Here is a 26,174-nt window from a genome sequence, read left to right on the forward strand (position 1 = left end):
CCTATTCGGCTACGGCGACCGCCTTTAGTTTAATAACCAATTGTATTTAGTTTAATAACCAATTTTGTAATAACTGCGTGCCATGGAGGCGATGAGGTAACGATACCTTTTCAGTGGGACTTGCCTCCATGTACGACTGGACTATGTTCCATAGGTCTTTTGAGTTTGATGGTTTACGATCGGTAACACTCCGTTTTATATCCGTCCATAGATTTGCTAGAGGGTTGAGCACGCCAAGACTTGACCTCAACTCTCTTTACCCGAAACCACTCCATGGCAAATTTACTTGTGTGTTTTGGGCCGTTATCTTGCTGGAACAACCACCTTAATAGCGTATTCCATTTAGGGTATGGCAGCATTACATTTTCTAAAACTCCCTTGACTGCCTTGACTTTGTATTGGGGATTATACTCAGCATTTTGCGGACCACGGACATACTGCCAATATTCAGTGCCTCCAAATAGAATCACCTTAGTTTCATCCGTTCACAAAATATTTCTCCATTTCTTCTTTGTCCAATTGAAGTGCTCTTTGGCAAATTTTAAGCTTGCAACAACGTGTTTTTTTGTTAACAAAGGAACTTTTCCCCGCGCATATAATTTGTGCTTCGACAGGCAGGTTCTTTTTGTAGAGACTTGGAATATATGAAGATCGTCTTCTCTGCTTTACGTTTGCGACCACGTTTTTTGGGTGTACATATCTTTATACGAAATCGGCATTTGATTAGAGCACCCTAAGATTTCTAATTTGATGCTCTGCTTCACTGCAGTGTTTTCCTCGACCCACTATTAGAAATTAAAAACAAATCGAGTTGTCCTAAAAGTACCCTAGATGACTGCATTGTGTACATGTTCTTACATGCTAAAAAGTATGATTGAATATAGTTGACATGGGCATTCCTATTATTTTGAACACAGCTGTATGCATATATCTACTAAATAATCCAACAGCTATGCATTTGCATACCTGCTATGTGCGTCAAAAGCTAGTGAGCGTAGTATAATTTTTCGGTTGTTCTAAATTATTAAAATAAAACAAGCTGTATCCCGATTTCAATTAAAAATCAGAGCTGTTTGCTATTTAATTACAATATTAATATAAAGCCAAACAATTTTCTTAATAATAATTTACGAATTCATTTATTGATCAAAGATAGTTGTGTAGAGTGATTGTCGGTGAAAATAACGGCACGCAGTTATATTCCATATTATTGTTGTTGTAGCAGCACAGAGCCCTGCTTAGAGCATTGGAACGATTTGGTGTGGCGTCAATCTCATTGACAAAAGGACGACACCAAAGAGAAGGAGGTTGTAGTTGATGGGGCTTAACCGGGCATGTTGAGAGGTGGTTAGTGTTATGTGTTAGAGTGTTGCTACACATAAGCATATCGGGATCAATTCTTGAGAAGTTAGATGTCAACCTACTAAGATAGAACAGAACGAAATTGTGCCAGTTAAATTATTTCGTACTCCTTGCTGAACTATTCAGTGCTCTTGAAGTATGCGTCAGGCATCAAGTCGACAATCGGCACCTCATTAACCTTTCTAATCTCAGTTAGAGTAAATTTTTTACAGTGCAGGCGCTTACTTAAGACATGAAGAATCGGTTCCTCTTCTTCATAGTTCGCACAGCTAAAGGCACCTCTAGCCATGCCATGATAAAGAACCAATTTCGGTATAGTATGCGTACAACGATGATAGATTATCACGGTTGGCCTTCTGCTATGGTGAAAAGCAAAATTGAGCGATTAATTTCGGCTGCCACGTTACCGAGTACTCGGCAGCAAAATACCGCCTCTCATTTGACACACTCGTCCAATAAGCCGTTATTCAGACAGCAACGAACTAACATCCATTCAGCAAGTGTTTGACTCTGTTTGCCTCTCACAGGTGTTTGACATAATATTATACGTGCCTTCGATTCGCCACTTCCCTGCTCGCTACGTCTGGACTGTGTTTACTTGACGAAAAATGTGCATGTGTAAGGAACAACAAAGTTAGCGAGTAAGGTTTGCCGCTAACGAGAACGGTAGAACTGGTAGAACTCACTATTTTCAATTTGGCATCTCTTAAGTCAACAACATTGAGAAGAACGAGAACACAAAGGGTGTTGACAGATCCCGAATTGAAGCAACAAATGTTTCCCAAGCAAATGTAGTTTTTCGTAGCTGTTTTCCAGTGCTACCAATAATGTTTATTTATGCATACCAGTTGCATTTCTTCATCTATTCGCCACTTGCTAAGGCGGGTGTTTTGAAATCTACACTTTTCAAATATCGAATAAAACGGACGCAAACGATTTTTTTATGAGGAGCATTTTCATGGCAGAAAAACATTTGCCATTGCCTGCCGAGGGGCGACCAAAAGAATTGTTTCTCTTATTTGGCGTTTCGTATCCCAGGTTTCGTGTACCTCGGCTATGGCGGCTGCATTCTTAATTGAAATTTTTGCCACTATTCGTTAGCAAATCAATACAATACAATATAATTTAACATTAATAATATTAATAAATTTGGCTTTGATACATAGTAGGAAAAGAGAAGGTAGATAAGGAAAAAATAAATAAAAGAGTAGTTTTTACAGAATAAAAAGATTCAATTTGCCCAAATTCCATGCAATCAAACAATTTTAATGTAATACCAATAATGTAATCAAAGACTTGTGCTTTGTAGTTAAATCTGTTAAGTTCAGTCTTCACAGTGTAATGAGTTCCACACTCTAAAAGCGTTAATGAAAAATAATCTAGATGATGTTAGGTAATTAAATTTTGGAACTGTTGTGTCTCCGAGGTATTGCTGGTATTTTCTGATTGTGTATTTTCTTTGTGTTAGGAAATGCGACAGCTTATCGAAATGCAATTAATATGCATCTATATGCGTGAAAAATACCAATTTTTATTTCTTTTAAAAGCTCTTCGGCGAATAGCAACTTCAAATTGAAAAAGCAAAACACTTACAATCGCCAACCTGGGAAAACTGAGAATTTCTTATATAAAATAATAATATAATCCAGACTTTCATCAATTTTCAAGTCGACCGTAATACAATAATGAGCACATGCCATGTCCACCATGAAATAAGCACCTCATTGCTAAGATTTACACGATTCACAGAAAAAATACAAGAAATCTTACTTACTTACTTAATTGGCCGCGACAACCCGTAACCGAGTTACAGTCTGCTGTATAATGTCTCGCACACCTTTTTCAATTTCTTAATCCAAAGAAGCCAGGTCATCTACAATTTGGTCTTCCACCAGGCACGAGGACGTCCTCTTCGCCGTCAACCGTCAATAACCGTCTCAAGCACCTTCTTCGCCGGAGCACTTCTTGTTCCATATGGACAACATGACCCAGGCCCCTTAGTCGCTGCAGGGTGACTTGTTTGACTATGCCAATATATCCGTAAAGCTCATACAGTTCGTGGTTCATTCGAATGCGGCAACCCTCACCTACGCGAGTAGGACCAAACATCTTGCGAAGTACTTTTCTCTCGAAAACTCCAAGTGCGGCTGTATCTAATTGTTCGACTGTCCAGGCTTCAGTGCCATAGAGAAGCACTTACAATCACATCACTTAAATATTTAGTTTCAGAAGAATTATTTCATCAAACATATTTTTTAAAGTTTATTTAAAATTTTATTATTACGTATTACAAACTAATAAGCCAACAACATCATACAGTCAATAATTAACAATAAAACTTTCCAAAAGAACAATTTTCCAATCTGGTCCCCTTTTTGGTGTTACAGTTAGACTGTGCAAGCTTTGCTTTTGAAATTGATTGAAAAAAATTTTAATAAAACTTACTCTAACCATTTTTTTGAGGTTCTCACATTTTTAACAGTTAAATGAGTTAAATAGGCACTTTCTTTGATATATCTGACTGTTTCTTAAGTTTAATCATCAAAAAAGTTAAGTTATTGACCGAGGGTTGATACAAAACCCTCGACAGAATTATAGAGGCTTCAGCACATTTCTCTATGTTTAGAAGAGTTTAATACACGTTTTGCTTACTCCAATTGCTTCTATCTATCGAGTTTTTTTAGCTGCATGAAAACTCTAGATATCGATAACTATGGTTTGAAAGCTGGGAATAGCAAACTGTGTTGACATTTCTGTTCAGTAAGGCTTGGTAAGTCGTCATGAAATCGTTTAGTGCCAGAATAACACTTCCAAATTGTGGAAATTTAGTACTTTCAAAAAAAAAAAAAAAAAAAAAATAAATCTGTTTGCGAAGCTCTGAGCAATGGCGGCATCATCGGAATTTATTTCCTTCAAAGTGAGGAAGAAGCTGTCGTTATTATATTAAAAAAAAAAACATTTCAATAATATTTCTGTTTTGTATTATCATTTTAAGTTCCGAATCTCTTAAAAAACACTCACAAAAATCAAAATATTTTTTTGCTCCCATAAATAACTCTTTTTTCATCTTCGTTTTGTCTTTAGTTTGCAGGTGTTAGCTCATTGACAATTTTAAGATAGAGCGCAAAAATTATATTTGTGGACATATTTTACAGCTTTTATTTTCATAAAAGTAAGGAAGCGGCTGAGGCAGACAAAAGATATTCAAATAATAAAGTTAATTGTGGTCCTCAACTTGACTTAAAATATAATCCTACAGAAATCTATATATATAAAAAGAAGTTACATTTCCTTGGTAATCTTATAACTCAAGAACCGCCGAACCGATTGACACGAAAATTTTAGAGTTCTTTTCTGTCTTTGAGGAGGTGGTTTGTGTGAAGTTTGATTGAAATCGGTGCAGCCGTTCCTGAGTTATGACATTTTATGTGATCACAAAGTGAAGAAGATCGTGTTCGACGAAATTAAGTGGAAACACAACGACACAGACGGAGAAATCAGTCGGTTAATAGTGAAGCACCAAGAAACCGTCGTGGGCGTACGTCCGTTTATGATATACGTCAAATGGACCGCGCGTCTTTCAATTACGATGCCACCATTGATTACAGCATGCATGCCTACATTGGCCAAATGAATATAGAATGTATACATTGCAAAGCAATTAAATTCAGAAACGAAACGCCTGGTATGTGCTGTGCTGGTGGGAAAGTCAAATTGCCGGTGCTAGAACTTCCGCCAGAACCTTTGCATTCATTGGTTTTTGGCAATTCACCAACGTCGAAGCATTTCCTCTTAAACATTAAAAAATACAATTCATGCTTTCAAATGACATCTTTTGGAGCTACAAATATTATAAGAAGTGGATTTATGCCGACGTTTAAGGTTATTACTTCGTTTGGAATAAACAATATCATATTTAATTTATGTGCCGTCCCTGTGTTCGATGTTTTTAAAAATTCAGATCCGTTATCTACATATATTTCTCGAACTTTACAGATTCAAGGTCAAATATACCATAGAGCTGGGTCTTGGCTACCATTCCCAGATGGTGACTATCAATTTTTGCAAATATATTTTATTGGTGATGATAATCGTGAATTAGATCAGCGCTGTGCAATTTCGACGAATACAAGAAGATCAATCGTGAATGAATTGCAAACAATGTTCCATCAACACAATGAATTGGTGAAATTGTTCAAAGTGGCACTCGATCTGATGCCCACCGATGACTACAAAATAATAATAAAAGCCGATAAAACACCAATTGGGGAGCACGCCAGACGATTCAATATAAAAAACATTTTATGTATGGTGGTGCGAAGCCCACTGGGGAATGCTAGTATTTTTATTAAAATTTAACCAAAGTTTTGTACGACTTACTGAGGTTAAGTATGACTAAATAAAGGCCAAATTGTGTTGGTTAGTCTTGTAATTGTACGAGAATTTGCAAAAATATTAAACGTATCACAACAACAATGGAAAATTATTAATATGCCCAGGATTCGTTAGGTTACTCAATCTTTTGGCTCCGCATGAATTAAGAGAGATTCACTTAACACAGCGAATCAATGCAATGAAGTCGCTACTTTTGTAAAGCGAATCATCACTGATATCGAAAAACTTTGTATCCTACAAATAATATAGCTCAAAAACAAAAGAAATGGTCTAAGCGATGACATATCATGGAAACATAAACGCATTAAAACAAGGTCACACTGTCAATTTGGTGGGATGACAAGGCGATTGTTTACTTTTAACAAAGAAACTGTAGCAAAAAAACAAAGAAAAATGAGCAGAATTGGCAAACGGCAAAGAGATAGCCCAGCGAAGCTGTAACGGAAGGTCTCACGCCCCTTTGCGAATTGATTTCGCATTCACTTAGAAATTTGCAAATCTTTTTGAGTGATAAACTAGTCACTAGTGCCGGTTACCCGATCACGCATTTGCTTGACGTTTTTGATAAAGAGGAGTAGAAAGACTATAAAAACTGAGGCATAACCGTCCTTTCTGATAGCCAGTCAGCAATCAAGACTCTCAACGCTTACATCTAAACTTGTGCTGGAATGTCTTGATAAGCTGAATATCTTGGATTAGAACAACTAGATGCGTTTCCTATGGGTTTGAGGACACAAATAAATTGCTGGTAACGAACGGCAGTTGAATTAGCTAGGAAAGGGACGTACTGTCAACTTATATATATATAATTGGCGCGTACACCCTTTTTGGGTGTTTGGCCGAGCTCCTCCTCCTATTTGTGATGTGCGTCTTGATGTTGGAGGAGCTTTTTCATGGCAGAAATACACTCGGAGGTTTGCCATCGCCTGCCAAGGGGCGACCGCTATTAGAAAAATCTTTTTCTTAATTTTGGTGTTTCTTCAGAGATGAAAAGTATACCAATCCCAGGCAGTTGTAATGAGTTCTGCTTAGAGCTGGGCGGTGGCAAAGAAGGTGTTCTAACGTACCTCTTTCTTCTTCGCATAAGTTATACGCGTCATTCTGGACCAATCCCATTTTAGCTGCGTGATATGGAGTGAGACAATATCCCGTCAGTACTCAAACCAATATTTTACATTCCTTGCTTGGGAGTGATAAAATAAATGAAAGAGTGATGAAATAAAGTTGGTTGTTTTCGTGCTGCAAGTTCGTAGCATTATTTTGGCAATCCTGTGGGAGGTCGAAGCTTTGCATATAGACAGTGCTTTCAGAGTTAGTTCCGTCTTCAAAACTGAGAGTGAGGGATAAATGTTCCACCTACTCATCCTAGGCAAGCGGATGCCTGCCTTAGCAAGCTCGTCAACTCTCTCTTTTCGCTCTATTTCCTTGTGCTCTGATGTCCAGTAAATTGTGACCTGACTATTCTCGCAGAGACAAATAACAAAAAGAAAAGATTTTTTTTTAAATAACCTTTAAAATCCTTAAATATCTGGGGCGACTTTTCCGGTAACCCTGCATATATAACCAATATGAGTGGCAAAAAGTATGGCAAAACCACTAAGTCAGACAATTTTTTTTACTTTGTATTGTGCACTTGTTTTTCCTGGCCTTAATTTCGTGTTATTTCCGTTACATATCCCAACGATCCCAAGTATTTCGTATATGCTGCGAAGTTTCAGTTGCTGGAGAACCTTACGTAATTTAATTAATTTAAATTGTGAGAACATAATGTAGTTGAACACCTACTTCAGTGGTTCAATTTGGCAAAAGCATAGTTCGAGCGAGTAAGAGTACAAAATTGTTTTTGTTTTGCATACTTTATTTTTATGAAGAACTCATTCGCTCACTCCCTTCTACTTTGAATTTCATGTACTAGTCTTTTCATTGTTTTTTGTGTTTTGTTTTGTGTGTTTGTTGTTGTTGAGAATTGAAATTAACGTAATTATGTTGGTGTTGCATTCGCAGCATGGCGCCACATTATTTTTACCACCAATGAACCGATGTTTATGAGTTGTAAAAAAGCCGTAAAACACTGCGAAGCGTACTAAGTACTCTCAGGGTATTGTACGAGCATGTGAATTTGGGTGAGCTGTATTATTTTTTCTTCTAGTAAATGGTAAGACCAAAATAAAGGAAAGTGAAGCGAGCAAAACCAACATCATTTGCAAAGGAGGAAGTCGAAAGAAACAAAAATATTACAAAACATGAAAAAATTAACTTTATATCAGTAGATGTGTGAGTGTGTGTGTGTGTGTCAAAAATGTAGGAAGGATGCTTTTCCGGCATTTCGTTGTATAAGCAATACGCAGAAATTGAAGGAAGAAAAATGGCGCATAAAGAAATAAAAATTCCACAAGCAATACTCATCAACGGTAGCTGTATTGAATGCTGCAACTGACTGAGTGGCCGCCATAAAAGCCGGGTGCGCCATCAAGCTGCTGTGCGGGGCAATGAGAGCCAACAAGCAGTTTGGCATCTGTGGTATCCGCAAATTTTTACTGACATGCGGATGCCGTCAAGGCAGGCGCTTACACACCTGCAAAGCGGGCAGTTGTTGCGGCTGCCATAACTACTCCACGTTTGTATATCTTCCATTTATTCAGCTCATCGCTGCGCGTTTGTGTGTCGAAGTCGGCTTGGTCGCAACAGCAAAGGCATGTAATCATTGTGCTGGTGATGTTGTTCATACCCAATAAACATTTATCATCTGTTGTATTTTCGCAAAGACGCGTCCAGCTAAAGGTGGGCTACGCAATAAGACATCAATTCGTACCTCTACTGAATACTAATGTGGACATATTTCAGATAATTTTAATTAAATAATAATTTTATACTATTTAAATTATCTATATTACTATATTAATTATACTAATTAAATTAAATTAAAAAGTAGTTTCCAAACTTGAAAATTTAACAAATTTAGGTTTTGAATTAAAATTCTTTCTTGTGCTTAATTGGCACGATAACCGCTTACACAATTTTGGCCGAAATTAACAACGCGCGCCAGTCGGTTCTTTCTTGTGCTAACCGGCGCCAGTTGGCCACACCAAGTGCAGTCAATTCCTTCTCCACCTGATCTTTCCAACGCAGAGGAGGCCTTCCACTTCCTCTGCTACCACCAACTGGTAACGCATCGAATACTTGCAGAGCCGGAGCGTTTGTATCCATTCTGATAACATGACCCAGCCAACGTAGCCGCTGGATCTTTATTCGCTCCGCTATGTCTATGTCGTATGTCTAGTAACCACCCAGCCATTTCCTCGCTCTCGTGCTACAATCGCCAATTAGAAATATTAAATGAAGCCAAAACCTTCTATTTTCTTTCTCTATGGTCTTTATTTCTTCGAAAAAGGCGCCTCTCCTCCATCCTGTTCACTGGAGTGCCTCCGTTAAAGCTTTCGCTCCTTCTATGACACTTTCTTATATAGGGTGTGTACCGTATTTGAGAACAACTTTTTCACGATTGTTTTACACAACATTAACTTAATATATATCCATAAAATCATTCAATCAAATTTTCAATAGCTGCAATAACCTTCTTGATCCGATTCCGGAAACGAATGCATGCATGAAAATGTTCCTTATTCATATTGACCATAAAGGTACTAATTGCAGTCTTCTGAAAAGAAATGGTATTATGAGGGAGCGTATTGGTTTCACGCTCAACTACGCCTCATACATCTAGGAATTAAGGTCGCGGACTTAGGCGGCCATAAGTTCGATGTTATGTGGTCTTAGAACTTTTCAACGATTCAATCTTGTGTCGCCATTTTTGTGTAAAGGAGCAGAGTCTTGCTGACAGGTGACTATTCTCATGTTTGCTCCGACTTTAACTGTCTTCTGTCGTCAACTTGACGGATGACACCCTCAGAAACATTAGATTCCCTTAAGAAGGGCCCTCATTGATTTTGAAGGGTAATCGTCAACAATCGTATGCAGTTATTGATTAGTTTCTGCAGATCGAATAGTCTCAGAGCGTTGCTCGTTTTGTTTGCGTTTTGCAACATATTATCCATCGCCGCTTGATGATTCCAATTCACGGCGAACCTTAAGAATGAATGAACGCACGCTCCTAAGAAAATTAGAAATTTCTTAATCAGTGTGATTTCTATCTATAGCGATGCATATCTCTCCACTTCTTGAGTTAAGTTGTAGTTCTTCATGTCTTATTTGAAAAATAGCAAAGAGTAAAATAACAGTTTCGGGAAGATGAGCCGCATATACCTATGCATATTATCAACCACCGTATGCACCCTGTACACTCTGAGCAGGATTGGGGTTGTAAATTAATCCAGCCCGGAAAGGTAAATTATAAATATCGGAGAAGCAAAATCCGTGCAACCAACTTATTATTCCCATTCCCCTTTCTGTATTCTTCTACCAAGTTTAGAAGGACCGCCTCTTCTTTAGCAGTGAACCATTTTCCTCTACTTTCTTTTGTGGTATATCAATTTCGGATCTTAATGATGTACTTATAGTAAAACCTATTTCTGGCAAACCATATTTAATATTTGTGTACTTGAACACCTGACTTTGACAGTTTCTTTTCTATCCCTTCTTAGCGCTGCCACCTATTCTCTAATGTTAAATAGATATTTTATCTGTTGTTGAGAAAATGAAATCGCATTTATTATGTCGACAAATTTAACCTGTTGTTTCATGATTCGCGTATTAGCGGGCAGTCAAGAAAACGGCTTTAATGTAGAATTTGGTAAACTTGTGACTTACTTGAGAACTGTAAACGGCTCTAAGGCTTGAAGTAAATTGCAGAATGTAATTGAACATCAAAGCTTGGAAGATACTTTGGTTGTGCTTTCTGGGTTGTTACTCTTATATCACACGTAAATGTGCGTGTGCGTACCGTTGTATTTACATATACATATCCAGATATGCATACATATACATGCATACATTCATAAGTACATATAACTGCATGTGTAAATATGCGTTTATACTTCCTCTTGCGCTGTAAAACAGTTTCACTTTCAGCTGCGAAATGCGGTAAACGGCAAAGAAACGTGAAATGTCGAAAGCGAAATCAACGAAAACAAAAGTGCAAATGAAAAGAAATAAACAGTAGTTGAGCGGAAAAAAATTATAAATATAAGTAAGTAATGTTTGAGTTGGAGCCAGTACAGGGAACATTAATGGGGGTATTCATTATGAGGCTTAACTGGTTTTGCTGTATGGCTAATATATGTATGCAGTACAGTATATGTATGTATATGGAAGTTCTACCGTCCGAACTGCAGTTTCTTAACTGTTATGACAATGTTTTTTTGTACTCTAGTCGAGTGGCAATTATTTAAATTATTTTTGTTTGTGATTTGAATGTGACCTTGATCGTTTCATTTTGCTTTGAAGAAAGAAATTATAAAAATTTTGGGTACACGAAGTATGATTTGTTAATATGGATGGTTATACAGATGGTTATTTCTTTAGTAGAAATTTTCGATGACTTCTAAGCATAATTGGGGCAATATTGAGTTGAATTTTATCACTCATAGCTTCAATTGTTTTAGGTTTATCCATATTTCATATAACTGCACACATCTTAGTCCAAAAGGCATGAAATCGGGTGGTCTTGTAACACTGTGGAACAAATTCAGGTTAGCAAAAATTAGGTCCATTCTGAGAGTGGCGGGTGAAAATAGAGGCGAAATTAGAAGACCCGTATCGCGCCGTTTTTTTATGTTAGTTCGAATTTTTTTTTAATCGGCCTTCGAAGTTCGAAATCGGAGCAAAATTGTTTATATGGTTTTTTGGCTATAACTCGTCGACTAATTGATATTTTTTCAATCTGTAAAAGCCAAATTATTGCTAGAGACCTGTGCAACAATTACAATTTTTGAAAAAATTGATTTCGAAAATTTTTGTGGTACTTATGAAACAATATACTGAAAATCGGCATTTGACTGCAAACTTCGAAGGCCGATTAAAAAAAAATTCGAACTAACATAAAAAAACGGCGCGATACGGGTCTTCTAATTTCGCCTCTATTTTCACCCGCCACTCTCAGAATGGACCTAATTTTTGCTAACCTGAATTTGTTCCACAGTGTAATACGAAGTGCGGCAGAATTTCGTGAATTTATTTTTCCTGAGAACTTCGTTTGCAATAAATTGATTGACTGTTCCTTTGCTGAAAGAACGCCATAAATCAAATAAATAAAATTAAAAAAAATATATATTTTGAATTGAGCCACTCTTCAAGCAAATGAGCGATATCGACCATAGTCATGGTGAAAAAATTTCAAAGGTGACCTACTTAGCAGATCATTATTCGGCTCTGAGCGAATTTGACAGAATGACAGCTAATAGGCTGACGTCCCTTGTGTCACGATGCAGTTTGTTTACGACTAAAAACTAAGATAGTGTTAGTGATATACAAAAAATATAAACACAATCTTCACTCATATTACTTTGTTGCCGTCCGAACAAGGACTGATTGGAGGAGTGTGTTAATGCATGTGAAATGACCGTGCAGAATTCGGCTGCCTAATCTCTCAAGTGACTTGTCTACTCATGGTGAAAAGATTTTTAGAGGTGTACAATCTAGCAGACCGTTATTTGGCTCTGAATGAATTTGACAGATATGCCGACGCCATTCGTTTTGTGCTTTATAAAATTTAGCTTAGTGAAACACAAAACGAATGACGTAGAATCCAAAGTTCACCTCAACATTTTTTTCACCAGAAGTTCCTCTCACTATATTCTTTTTCCCATAGTTAAGGAGCAAACCCTGTAAATCTATCATCCTTGGTCTATAGTCAATCAATAGGAGGTGAAAAAACCTTGACAGCTGTACAATGCACATTGAAGGGGCGAACGTCACTGGTGTTTCATGCCTTATACCGAACTAGTCGATTAAAATTTTTGAACAAACTTTTTTATTTTGGACTCTGTTGACCAAAGATAACAGTCTTGCGAAATGTTTCCACAGTTCTTAGTGGGGTTTAATTCATTTCACGCGGGTCTTGAGGGTTATATAGCTCATTTTAGTAAGTTGTAGATTTTTTAATTAATATCTGCCAAAAGCGAGCCCATTGAACTCAAACAGGTGTCAAAACAAAACAGTGTTAAAAGTAAAGTTCAAATCAAATAGTCCTGTAAGGTTCTTCCGATTTCGAGTTTCGACTCTAGGAGAGTAGAGCGTAATTTAAAGCTTCATTGAGTCAGGCACGGGAGCTCAAGGCTTTGCTCTTGCCTATATCTACTGGTAGGGTTACCGAAGCGGCACATTTCAGTGCGGAATTTCAGACGTGGAATATCAAGAGAATTTACATAGCTCGGCCAGTACACTGAATATAGCGAACTTGTGCATTACCAGCCGTCACCAACTACCTGCTTACCAAGATTAACTGGTGGACTTGACTATCTTGTTCTCATTTATCTTTCAACTACGATATGATAATCTGCTGTGCTATATCACCGGACCCATTGCCTTAGCTTTCTTACCCAATTTCGATAGGTCGCGATTAGCTCCGATTATGCTTAGGAGCAAGCGTGGTGCGAGCAGTTTTAAGCGGTGAAACGGTTTTCTGTTGTTTGTAGTCTAATTGCACCAACTTAAAACTTAGAGTGCATGCGGTTTCATTTCGATTGTTATTTATTTAATTTCCAAAATTAACAAGTTTCCATCTAAAACTGCAAAATTACTCGCTTCTGCGCAACTATGCACCCACAATCGTAGGGTGCCGCATTAAAGAGGATCGTGGCATTACAAAAAACTTGATGTACACGTTTTTGTTTCCATAGTTAAAGGCGTCATTCAATACCAGTTTTCTGCACCGCTGCTGGCTGACTTTGCGCTTGGCTGCCTACTTGTCCGCTTGTTGGTTTGGCAGGCTGCCTAACTGCCTGACTGAATGTCTAACTATCTGTCTACGACGCCGCCTGTCAGCTGGCCAACAAGCGGAGCGGAAGCATCGTTCACTTGATTTTCATGACGCGAACGCGGCTGCCGATGCTGATGCTTTTGCGGTTGATGGTGGTGATGCATCCACGAGTCACAAATGGCATCAGCGCTTTGGCGTTACCAGCCATTGGCGACGGTTTCATTTTTGGCTTACTTTGAAATTTTTGTATTTTTTCTTTGCTTAACTTTTTTTGTTACACACTGCAACTGCCGTCGATCCCCACCTACTCTATTATCCATCCCATAGTTGTTCGCTTTTTGGCGCACTTCGTATGCATACATACATACATTCGTATACATACATACATATGTACTTATACATATGTACTCGTACAAGTAGATGCGGTTGTTGTGACGAAGAGCCGGCCGTCATTTGCGGCGTTTGCTATTGCGTATTTTACATTTTTATGCACCTCAGTCGCCGTGGAGTGAAATAATCGTCGTGAGATTGGCTTTGCCTTGTTTTCGCTGTTTGGTGCTGAGTGTTTGTTTGCCATTGTTTATGTCGCCTTTTTCCTCACGTTTTTTCAATGGCTTCACTTTTGATGTACGGCACGAAAGCTTCCATTGTGTTTGAAGACCAAGTCCAACGGCCAATGTACCAACAAACATATACACATACATACATACATACATAAGTATTACGTCAATATGCTTTATTTTACTAGTGTTTTATCTACGTTTTGGTCTTCGAATCGTCTTTATCAGCTCTTTGCTTGTTAGCTGCGGCTGCTGCGAATTGTTGGCCAGATTTCGTCTGATAAATTCTTTTGGTTTTTGTTTGTTTGGCATTTTGATTGGTGAAGTTGTGAAGAAATCTGTACTATAAATTTCAAAAAACCCAATGCTGGGGATGGCTGACCTACCCAGATAAATTTTGTAACCTTTCAAGCGTTTCCTGCAGCAAAAATATGTATTTGCGATTTATTCATTTGCATTTCTTTTACTTTGCGATGCTATTTTTATGGTACGATTCTTAATTGCTTATACTAACTAAAGTGCATATCAGCCTTTCAGAAAATTTTCCAGGTCGATGTTGGGTATATGGATTTCTCTAAGGCTTTGACAGAGTTTCGCATTCACTCCTTGTTAAAAAATTAGCATGTCTTCGCTTCCATTCCATATTTCTCCGTTGGTTGGAGTCCTCTCTCTTGAATTGTAGATGTGTTGTTGTTGCTGACAATCATCAGACATATCCTTTTGTTGTATCATCTGGAGTCCCATAAGATAGTATTTTGGATCCTTTGCTATTTGAATTGTTTATCAAACTGTTTTCCACATGCCAAGTTTTTACTTTGTGCTGATGACCTTAAATCTATTCTCATCTGATTCACAAATGTTCCAAACTGAGTTTGATAAAAATCGTTCAACTATTTTGCAATATTTCAAAAAGCTAGAACATTATATTACTTTCGCCCGGTGTTTTTCTCATTTGAAACCATCTTATTTTATTCTAATTGTTGCTTGAGATCGGCAGTGAAATATTGAACTTAGGAGTAATTTTTGAGGTAAAGTTCAGTTCATTGATGAATCGTAAGCGATTCGGAATAGTAAGAATATGAACTTTATCCACACTCAGTGCATCGCACCCCAACAGCCTAATACTGATTCCATAAAACGTCGGACAGCTACAGAGAAAATGCTGTGGTATGTCCTTATTCTCACGACAGGAGAGGCATATTGGGCCGCCAATAATTCCCATGGTAGCCATATACTGGCCAAAGGTCACTCTTACTAAGTTTTAGCAAAAGGGTTGCCAATTTCCTGCTTGGTTCCTTTACAAAGCACTTCTCTACTCTGCAGGAGCCCAAATTAGATCAACTTCTTCTACAAATAGATCTCATGAAGTCGTCCATCCCAAGTTCAATCGATGCAGAATTGACCCCTAGAAATGGTTCAGCGCCTAATGATACGCTTGCAGAGCCTTCGTTAGCCAGTTTATCAGCCAACTCGTTCCTTGTAATACCACAATGCCCAGGCACATAAATAAGACCAACTTGGTTGTGTTTTGCATCACTGTTCAGTTTTGTCTTACATTCACCGCCGAATTGCGAAGCGAAGCGTGGGTTAGCAAGGACTTTTAGCTCAGCTTGACTGTCACTACAAATTCCAATACTGCTATCCAGTCACTTTTCTCAATTCCAGCCAGTATGCTGCATTCAAGATGGCTTAGATTTCCGTTAAGAATACTGTAGTCATCTGTTCTGTAGCATAGTAGTACTTAGTGTTTTTTTCTGGTTCTGGATCAGCCCGTGTAGAGAATGTACTGAAATCCCGTTAATAGGTTCTCTGGACTTAACTATTGATCTCTTGAGATCAAAACATCATACTTCCTACCGTGGCTAACGTAAGGCAACCGATTGTCCGCTGGTATCGAGAACACTGACAGGGTTTTCTTTATTTTCCCAGACTCCGTTTATTTTGAACCTATACACCGCCTTCATTATTCATATACTCTCTCGCTGATCTATCATGTCTTTACCTTACCTCTTTGATATTATTCAAGATGTTGTGCATTGCACCGCCTTTCTGGGATGCAGTCCATTTTAATACCCCATCTAGAACGCTGCGTAAATTCCATTAATAGGCTATATGGACTTACCCATTGATCTCTATCAGAGATCAAAACATCATACTTCCTACCGCTAAGGTAAGATCATCGAGAACTGTGTGCGACGCTCCCACAACTGGTGGTATATCTGACAGTGGCCTGTGTTTTCTTCGCTTCCTAAGGCGCTGTTTAAGTTGCCCTGTACGCCACCTTCATTAACCCCAAACCCTCATATTACTCTAGATACCTGCTTATCAATTTGAAATCTCTGCAGTCTCGCCAATCTCTTTTGTCTTTACCTTTCGTCGTTACCTGTGGCTTGCGCTTCTGTCCTGAAGTGAATCTATTTCAATACTCCATAAAGAGCTTTTCGTAATTTCGATTTCTTCCATATTGGCTTCATAAGAACTCTCTGTGCAAGGAATGCATCCGACATGAGAGCTTTTATCGAATTCAATACTATTTAAAATTTTATTGGGATTAGGATGGGACGGCAATCTCTCAAGGGACATGATAGCATTTTCGGGCAGTTAACACCGTATTTCTCCGAACTTCAAACAGAACTCTCTATCCGCAAACTAGAGTTTGAGGGTCGTGCTAGGGCAATCTTTCCAAGTAGGCAGGATTGAATCGAGCGGAAAATCTGGGTCGAAACTTGCACCTCTGTCTACTTCTCTTTCACCTCTGCACTGACGGCTCCAAGATAGAATCGGGAGTCGGACGAGGGGTTTTCTCTAAATCAGTCTATTTATCTATGCATCTCCTTTAAACTGACGGTTACTATTGGTGTTTTTCAAGCAGAAGTCTTTGCGATCCTGCAGGCATGCAAAATGCTTAGGGAACGCGCGAGCGAGGCAGATATTAATATTTTCTCCGATAGTCAAGCCGCGATTAAGGCTCTGACGACGCCATGTTGCAGAACGAAATTATTAAACTCCTGTAAAGAGGAGATTAAAGCTCTTGGGTGTGTAGGTAACATTTCTCTGTACTGGGTTCCTGGACATAGGAACGTAGAGGGAAATGAAATTGCTGATGAGCTTGCCAGGAAGGGGATTGAATTGGGCTCAGAAACCTCCTCTCCGGTCATCGGCATCCCCCTGACAGTTTTTAAAAGGGGGATGCCGATGTCGGTAAGCCTTTGACCCCAGTACAATAACAAAGGACGCAGAAAGTCCTTTGGACCTCTCGCCAATCAAAACTCGTAGCTACGTTTACCGGTTACTGGACGATCGGCACACACACGGAAAAGCTAGGGTTATCATGTAACCTCCATTGCAGCAGCTGTGGGGACCTTTCAGAGAAGGATACTGTTGAGCAATTTCTCTTACTTTGACAGCTAAACGATTAAGGTCACTGGGTGCTCCTTTCCAGCCTGGGGCAATGCGCCAACCTAAATCCCATCAATCTTATCCAGTATATCAACAGCTATGGCTGGTACTAGATATCTGCCTGTTGGAGGTCTTATTATGATATGAAAACGGCGTTTTAGTGCTACTTGAGGAGTGCCAGACTGGCAACCATTTCACTTACCTACTTACCTACCAATACTTACTTAAAAAAAAATTGTAGTAAGCAAAGTAGAATAAGTATTTGACGTATGCTCGTTTGACAACATGAAAACAAACATTTTGCTTATTAGTATACATTAACCCGTTTGTGATTTTTTGTACTTGACTTGTCAAAATCCATTTGCTTTATATATATACATATGTATGTATGTATATTAGTGCTGTAGAATGGAGACAACAATCCATTCACTCTCAACGCTATAATTGTTTTATATTCATTTTACCAGTAATTAAATATAAAAATTAATACAATATATTCGCAAATATTAAAGCTACGATTTATCGGATGAAGCGCAAAACATTGACATATTGATTCCGTGAGTTATCCTGCACAAACAACATGTGTGCGGCATTATTTTTATTTTTTTTAAATAATTGCTTTTTCATTTTAAAATTTAACTAATTGTCAAAACTGAAAATTGAAAGTTCGAAAAGTATATTTATAGCTCAAATCGAGAATGTATATTATTGGTGGTGAGAAACGCTGATATGACGTCTTGATGGTCGGCTTTCCAGCGTCATACAGTGTTGGACTAAAGTCTACATACACCCCCTATTTTGGTTGATTTGAAAGTCAAAAAATTATATTACATTAAAAGTTGTTTCCAAATTTTGTGCTCGTGCTAGACGCTTTGCCTAATTCGCTTCCCTTAAAAACGGTTTCTTTCTTGGTATTCCACAAAAGATATCCCTTTTTTTATGTAGCATCGGCCAGTTTCTAGATTAAAATCACTTATAACCAGTTTCACAAGTACTCTGCTTAGGATCTTCTGATATTGATTGTAAATATGCTTCTGCAATGTCCCAGTGAGTTTGAAAGAGCAACTGGTTCTTACTTTATTTTCAAAGTTAGCCGTCTCATTAAAATTCTTGATAATCGTTTCAATGGTTTTTTTGTGGGTGAACTAGGGTTCAAAATGCCTTCTCACTTACAGCTACCGTCGTTTACTGCATAGTGTGGTGTGACCACTAAAACGATCCTTTCTCTTCTTCTAGGGAGAAGCCCTTCCCGGGACTGCTTTCTATACTACTTCGGGAGGGCCCAGCACGGCATTCATAAAGGACCAATTCTATTCACTCACGTCTGGGTCCACCATATTTGTAGCCAGCTTTCATTTTGGCTCGTGCTCGTGCTATTGCTTTCATGCTATAGGATCGTCTTCTTGTATCGCTGTCTGTGCGGCTTCGCTTTGTTGCAATCTGTCAAGTTAAATCTTTTTTTTCGTAGTACGTTCTCGATGTATTTCTTTATTGCGTTCCAGTTGTCCTCGCGTTCGAGCAGTTTGCTGATTATGTTGCTCGGCGCGATGTCTCCAATCTGCTTCCTCAGAGCATTTCTTTCCGCGAGCCATCCGTCGCAACTAAAAAGCGTGTGTTCAGCGTCGTTTGAATGGTAGATTTAGGCAAGCGCAATGTTCCAACAATTTCTATAAGCAATTTTCGCAGTATTTTAAGGACACATTAACTTGACGTATCTCCAATGGCATTACGAAATTACTTGAATTCACCCTGACAAACTGATTAATAAATGTAAACACTAATAATTTTTTGGCGCACTCTACTAAAACTTAACGAACCTCTTCTCTTAAGTGGTTTATGCATACTTCAGTGGGAGTTGCACTAAAAGAAAAAAAGTACTAAGACAAATAAATAGTGTTTTAAAGTACAGTCTGTGACAGTCATAATTTTGGAACCATTTGACCAATTCGATTCTAAGAAACTACATTGTATGGGCTTATAATTAAATAAAAAGCAATATGTTCAATAAAATCTTTAGTCACCATCATTAACTATAATGACTTCGCATCTTCGAGTTATAGTTTGTTCTAATTTCTGTACAACTTGCGGAGGTAAATGGCTCCAAATCAGCCGAATTCGCCTTGATAACCGTTTGACCGTCTTTGCTTTCCTTTGAGTTTTGCATAACTATTGCCCAAACGTTTTCAGTCGGGTTGGAATCAGGTGACTGTGAAGTTCAATCCAACATTTCAATCCCAATTTTGCTGTTTCCACTCTACAAACCATCGGTTTCGATGCTTGAGGTGGTTGTCTTCTTGTAAAACTCAAGGTTGGCTAGTTTTTCGAAAAATCTTCGCCGCTGATGGTAAATTTTATTCATCAAAACTGTATTCAAGTTGGCGGTAAACAAAAATAAACGATCGAATCCTTTTTCAAACAATAAAAAAAAAATATTAATTTTACGCTTAACGCTTTGCTGAAGTTGTGGATTGTCAGCAGTATACCAGGACCGACGTATGCAACTATGGTTTTTCAGTAAGAGCGCTTCAACTTTTGAACTTTTTTGAATAAAACACAAACGGTTTGACTTTTTTAACTAATTTTTTTTTATTATCGAGTTTGAACATATACATTTAAGTATGAAATTCGATTTCTTTTGCATGACCACCGCGTGCACGTTTTACGAAGTCCAATTGTTGAACCCAATTTTCGACCACTCTTTTGCATAAATCGGCCGAAATTCCAGCAATTTCGCGTTCAATATTGGTTCTGAGCTCACAAATCGTCGCCGGCTTGTTACTGTAGACCAATGACTTCACATAACCCCAAAACGGGACGGCTTGTTAAATGGACCGTAAAATGGCCGTAATGCTCTTAAAGTAGCAGCAAGAGAACGATTATTGCCATAAGAAATTTGCACGATTTACAATCGTTGCTCAAGTGTGTAGCGTTCCATGATGAAATGTATACTAATGAAGTTTACAAATGACAAGCGAAAAATAAAAAATATTGCGTCGTTCGCCCTCCCTATCGGAAAAAAGTTGAAGCGCACCTATTGAATAACCCTATATTTGCCCTAAAGAACGATTCATCTATGAATATTACGTCTACCCAAATCCTTTCTGAATTTGCCTTAGCCCCTGCAAATCTTTTTTCAATGTGCGATAATGAGAGCAGCGGGTTTTTTTAATTAGGAATTTGAGGTCTTCAGCTTCGCGTAATAATAAGCTCGGAATTGTAATAAACCAATCAATGACCCTCTGACCTTGCTTTGGAGAGGTGTTTTTTTGGGCCCCGTCTGGGTAGGTTAGGTTAGGTTGAAGCGGTTGCCCTGTGGGACACTCAGGCTCATAGCCCATTGTGATGCCGCGTGGGGAGCTTGTCCCTATCACTTCTAAAACCAGTGTGTGCTTTTCAAAAATTTTAAATTATCTCTAATTTCTGCAGATCTGAGATCTTCCAACTCAATAAAAAATTGTTTACTTAGAATTACCAGTGGCACAGTAGGTGCGAGATTTCTCATCTAGACAACTTCTACAGAAATCATGTTTTTGCACACCCATCTTTTGGGCGTGTCTACCTATTAGGCAGTGCCCTGTTATTACTGAAATCAGTGTGCTAGGACTGTGTTTATTTTGGCTTAGCAGAGATTCTGTGCGTTTAGCATTGAAAGTCGGCCACAGTTGACGGGCGATTTTGCAGGTGGCTTCATTACGCCAATTTTCGTTTGATTTCCTTACAGTTTCTTCAAGGATGCGTAGCTTACATGCTTGTAAGGGTATCCCTATGTACTCATGTACTCATGTACGAAGTACTCATCGGTAAATTTTATGCCGAGTCTTGCTAGTTCATCGGCTCTACAGTTACCATCAATATTGCGATGGCCAGGAACCCATGTTATCTTTAAGTGAAATGACTCAGCCATCTCGTTAAGAGATGTGCGGTATTTCATTACTGCCTTGGAGGTTGCCGACCGTTTTGTGTGGGTTTTTATCGCCGTATGGCTCTTAGTGAAGATGTAGATATCATTGCCGGATATCCCATCACACTGTATCAGTGTCGCGATTTTCATTATTGCCATCAGTTCAGCCTAAAAAACACTACAGTAGTCGGGGAGCCGAAGATGCCCTGCCCTGAAGCTTTGAGCCATCTGTGTATACATGGATGGACTCGCCCTGTCTTACATCGTCCCGTTCCCACTCTTCCCTTGAGGGTAGGAGGGTCGTAACTCTGTAATGACAAGTGTAGGCGGCAGTGCATAGTGCACCAGACCGGGAAGCCCCAAAGTGCCAGCCAGGATTTTACCGTGACCATAATCCTTGTTTGACCATTTGTTTAGAGTGTTCAGCCTTATTGCCGTACTGTGAGCGTTCTATATTGTCTGCCGATCTACCGGAAGGAAGTTTCGTCTGGGTAAGTCGTCAATGTTTTTAATTTCGGTTTACCGTGGCTGCCATTTATTTATGAACATCTTCGACTTCTTCAAATATTTTGTTGCAAATGCAACTGATATTTTTGGACCTTTAGGGTGGACATAGGAACGCTGCTTCAAATAGTTTTTCATGCGCGGAATTCATTTTGTAAAAACAACTTACGTTTCCTAAATTTGCGAAAAGGATACGCCTATTTCTGCTATTGCGTATATTTACCCTAAAATAATAAAAAGTATTAAGTTTTTCTGTTTTATGGTTTAAAATCAGTAATTTGCTAGGGTACGGATAGTTGTGGGACTGAGTGTATACCCTGAAGCGCTTGCCCGTACGTGAATATATTCCCTGTCCGCAAACAAAGTTAACATCTGCAAAAAGGGTGTAGGCGCCAATTATATATCTATATACATTCCATTTTCTTATAGAAACTGCGCTATGTCTATACAAAAAGCAATTTTTGAGCTACTCCACAACAAAAATTGGAGCCATATTTGTTCAATAAAAAATAAAGAATAATTCACTAAAATTACATACACACATACGAGTATATACATACAAATATCTAATATGTATGTACTTCATTAAACTATTAAACACCAATGAGCGAGTACATAAACATAATTACAATATATGCACGTGCAACTCATAAGGCAAATTTTCGGAAAAAATCAATAATTGCGTTTGTCAATTGTGAATAATTAGAATGATTTGCTAAAATGGAAAATTATATTGCATTTTAATTAAATCCTTAACAGAAATAATGAAATAATTTTATCTTATTATATATTTCTCTTTGCAGCACCGACTTACAAACTTGCGGCAACAAAAATACACTTTTCGATTAATAAATACATAAATACCTGTATCTGTTGAGAAATATTTCAAGTCATAATTTATTTTCGTCACTGAAAGTAAATTGAAATCAACGTCGGATTAGCTGCAACAAACAAACATACATACAGACATACAAAGGAGACAAGCAGCAATTGTTCACCTACTAGATTATAATTGAATGTACATTCTAGACAAGTTTGGTAAGTGTAAAAAGATGAAAAGGGTGTTTCGATAGCTTGGCTTAACGCCAAGATTTTTATTTCCAAACAAAATTCAAATATTATTATTGGGTATGGGTATAAGTTTCCGCCCTCGTAAAAGAGGTGTCGCTGCTGATACTATTTTTGTGTTCGCTCTAGTAATATACTGGTGATTTGAAGCTGTTATGTGAGGCCTCGATCGCAGTAGTTGACATTCGTTTGATGCATAAATATCCTTTTTTATCTGAGGTCAAAAATGTCTACGTTCGTCCCGAAAAAACAGCGTTTGCGGGAAGTCATGCTTCATTATTAGACTTTTAAAGAAAAGTACAGCTGAAACGTGTCGTACATTGATCAATATTTATGGTAATCGCGCCCCATCACATCATTGTAAAGAGTGATTTCGACGCTTCCAAAGTGTCAATTTCGGCGTGAGGGATAAATATGGCGCAGGGGCACCGCAAAAATTCGAAGATACTCAACTAGAACAGCTCGGACATTTACCTTTGAAGGTGTTCAACACTTCAAATATTTGGGAGTGTTAATAAAAAATCGCAACAGTAGTTACGACACAATACAAGGCAAAATAATGGCAGCAAACAAAGACTATTAGGCCCACATAAAATTGGTGAAGTCTAAGCTGCTAACACGTTAATGTAAACTCCGCCTCTACCAGTCAATAATACTAGTGGTGTTGTCCTACGGGCGCGAGTGTTGGACATTGATAAGTAAAGACGAAATGAGCTTAAGAGTTTTCGAACGAAAAGTGATCCGAAGGGTGTTACGCTGCAACGATGGAACGTACCGAATGCGCTACAACTATGAGTTGCTAAACTTATGCTAGGGAGAAGATGTTGGAGAAACAAATTAAATCTCAAAGACTTCGATGGTTAGAACACACTGTGTGCATGGAAGAAAGCCGCCTCCAAAAATATTTTTTAACAATGAATTATCTAATGATCCCAGCTCGAGGACGTCCAAAGTTAACCTGGCTTGTCCATGCCACAGCTTACCTGAAAAAGCTACGAGTTAGGAGCTGCAGATCGATTGCTATGAACCGTGCAGATTGGAATCGTGGATGAAGCTAAAACTCACCCTGAGCTGTAATCGCTACTTGGTAATGATGTCTCAACTCCAACAATTATTGGATGAAGACGTATGTCCAACTCTTGATGATATGTCTCAAGAGTTGGGTGTTAACAGATCAATCGTCAGCAAACGTTTGCACGCGATGGGAGTGGTCCAGAAAGCAGGTAACTGAAGTCCACATCAATTGAAGGAGAGGGATATCGAGAGACGTTTGGTGACGTGTGAGATGTTTCTTGAACGGCAGAAAAGAAAAGGTTTTCTGCATCGCATCGTCACTGGCGATGAAAAATGGGTCTAATATGATAACCCTAAGCGTCGAAAAAGTTGGAGCCTGCCCAGTGAACCAGATCCATCGATAGCGAAAACAAATATTCATGCTTCACAGGTTATGTTGTGCATCTGCTTGGATCAGAAGTGTGTCATCTATTATGAACTCCTTAAACCATCATTGGCGATCGTTGCCGATTGCAGCTAATGCATTTGAATCGAGCTCTCAGAGAAAAGCGGCGGGAATGGGACGGCAGACATGACAAATTGATTTTGTTGCATGACAACGCCAGTCCACACTTTGCTAAATCGGTCCAGAAATATTAAGAGGGACTGAATTGGGAAATCTTGCCCCACCCGTCGGACTTGAATAGGTTAAAGAATTTTTAAACTAACTATCATTATTAAATTAGGCTTAAGATCTAAACGGCAAGTCCCAGGGATGTTATCTTTATAGTCATCGTGTTTCTTCGCTGTTGTCTAACAAGTTGATGGCGCGAGTGTTAGGATGACAGTGTAATCTATTTTTAAATCTTGCGCTGTATTCTTTATTTCATCGATTACCACTGGCATATTTAAGTTTTTGTGTATGTGCGTAATTTTTACATACCACGGAGCATACACTATTCGTGGGAGTGTTTTTCACTGATATCTTTGGATCACATCTACGTGCGATTCGCTTGCAGTACCGCAGATTTGAATACCATATGACCAAACCGGTTTCGACATAGTCTTGTACAGAAGAATTTGGTTCTTTAGACTTAGTTTAGATTGCAGACTAAGCAGCTAGTACATTTTACGAGTTTTTATTTTCAGTTGAGATCTTTTAGCTGTGATATGTTGTGGCCATTTTAGTCTGCTATCTAAATGTAGTCCGAGATACTTGGCGCTTTAATTCTACCTGGTGGAACTTGTCGAAAGCTTCTGCTACCTCGGCTGAGGAGCAGATGAAGATGCCGACTGCAGGCTAAGGCGGCATTCGGGCGAATGCATACAGTATGGGGCAGTTCGCGAACCCCCCGGCGCACTAAACTACGAATATTCGGCTCATGCGTGAAGTCTGTATTGTTGTACGAAGCGAAACATGGCTGGTCTCTAACACCATCACGCAGACGCTACAATCCTTCATCAACAAATGCTTCCGCACCATCTGCAGAATATTCTGGCCAAACACTATCAGTAACGACGCACTGTGGAGATTAACGAACGAGGAATCCATCTTTAGGCAAATCAAAGGCAGACAGTGGCGTCACACATTGAGAAAACCACCAGATAGCATCACGAGAATAGCACTGGACTGGAAGCCGTAAGGGAGCAGAGGTCGCGGTCGACTAAAAAACAGTTGGAGAAGGTCGATGCTGCGCAAACTAGCAGATGCCGACATCTCATGGGACGGTGTAAAAACAACAGTACAGAACCGTGTATGATGGAAGAATCTTGTCGAGACCCTATGCTCCCGAAAGGAGGGAACAAGAAAATAAGAAGAATATATGTATAATTGGCTCTTACACCCTTTTTGAGTGTTTGGCCATGCTTCTCCTCCTATTTGTGGTATGCGTCTTGATGTTGTTTCACAAATGGAGGGGCGACCGCTATTAGACTTTTTCTTCATTTCACCGAGATTCGAATCTACGTTCTCTCTGAATTCCGAACGGTGGTCACGCTCCAACCCATTCGGCTACGGCGGCCGCCGCTACTGGCTTTTGGAATAAAAGCTTGGTTAAGACTGGTACTAGGGCAATCTTCTTCCTCAGTGTGAATGTAACATGAGCAGATTTGGAGG

General features: G+C 38.8%; 1 protein-coding gene across 3 annotated transcripts in view; it reads left to right on the plus strand.

The window, feature by feature from the left end:
* The window catches only part of LOC128864501 (dual oxidase maturation factor 1), a 93,812-nt gene that overhangs the window by 9,930 nt on the left and 57,708 nt on the right, over positions 1 to 26,174 (plus strand). The window contains exons 1-2 of one of the 3 annotated variants that reach the window (XM_054104195.1): positions 1,087 to 1,347; positions 22,801 to 23,035. The exons of 1 other annotated variant lie outside the window; for it this stretch is intronic. The gene's annotated coding sequence lies outside the window, so the exon portion shown is untranslated. Of the gene's footprint in view, positions 1 to 1,086; positions 1,348 to 22,800; positions 23,036 to 26,174 lie in introns of those variants that run through there. One more of the 3 variants, XM_054104196.1, reaches the window with a different exon arrangement.

Source organism: Anastrepha ludens, chromosome 5 (genome assembly GCF_028408465.1).
Source record: "Anastrepha ludens isolate Willacy chromosome 5, idAnaLude1.1, whole genome shotgun sequence".
NCBI classification, from domain to species: Eukaryota; Metazoa; Arthropoda; class Insecta; order Diptera; family Tephritidae; genus Anastrepha; species Anastrepha ludens.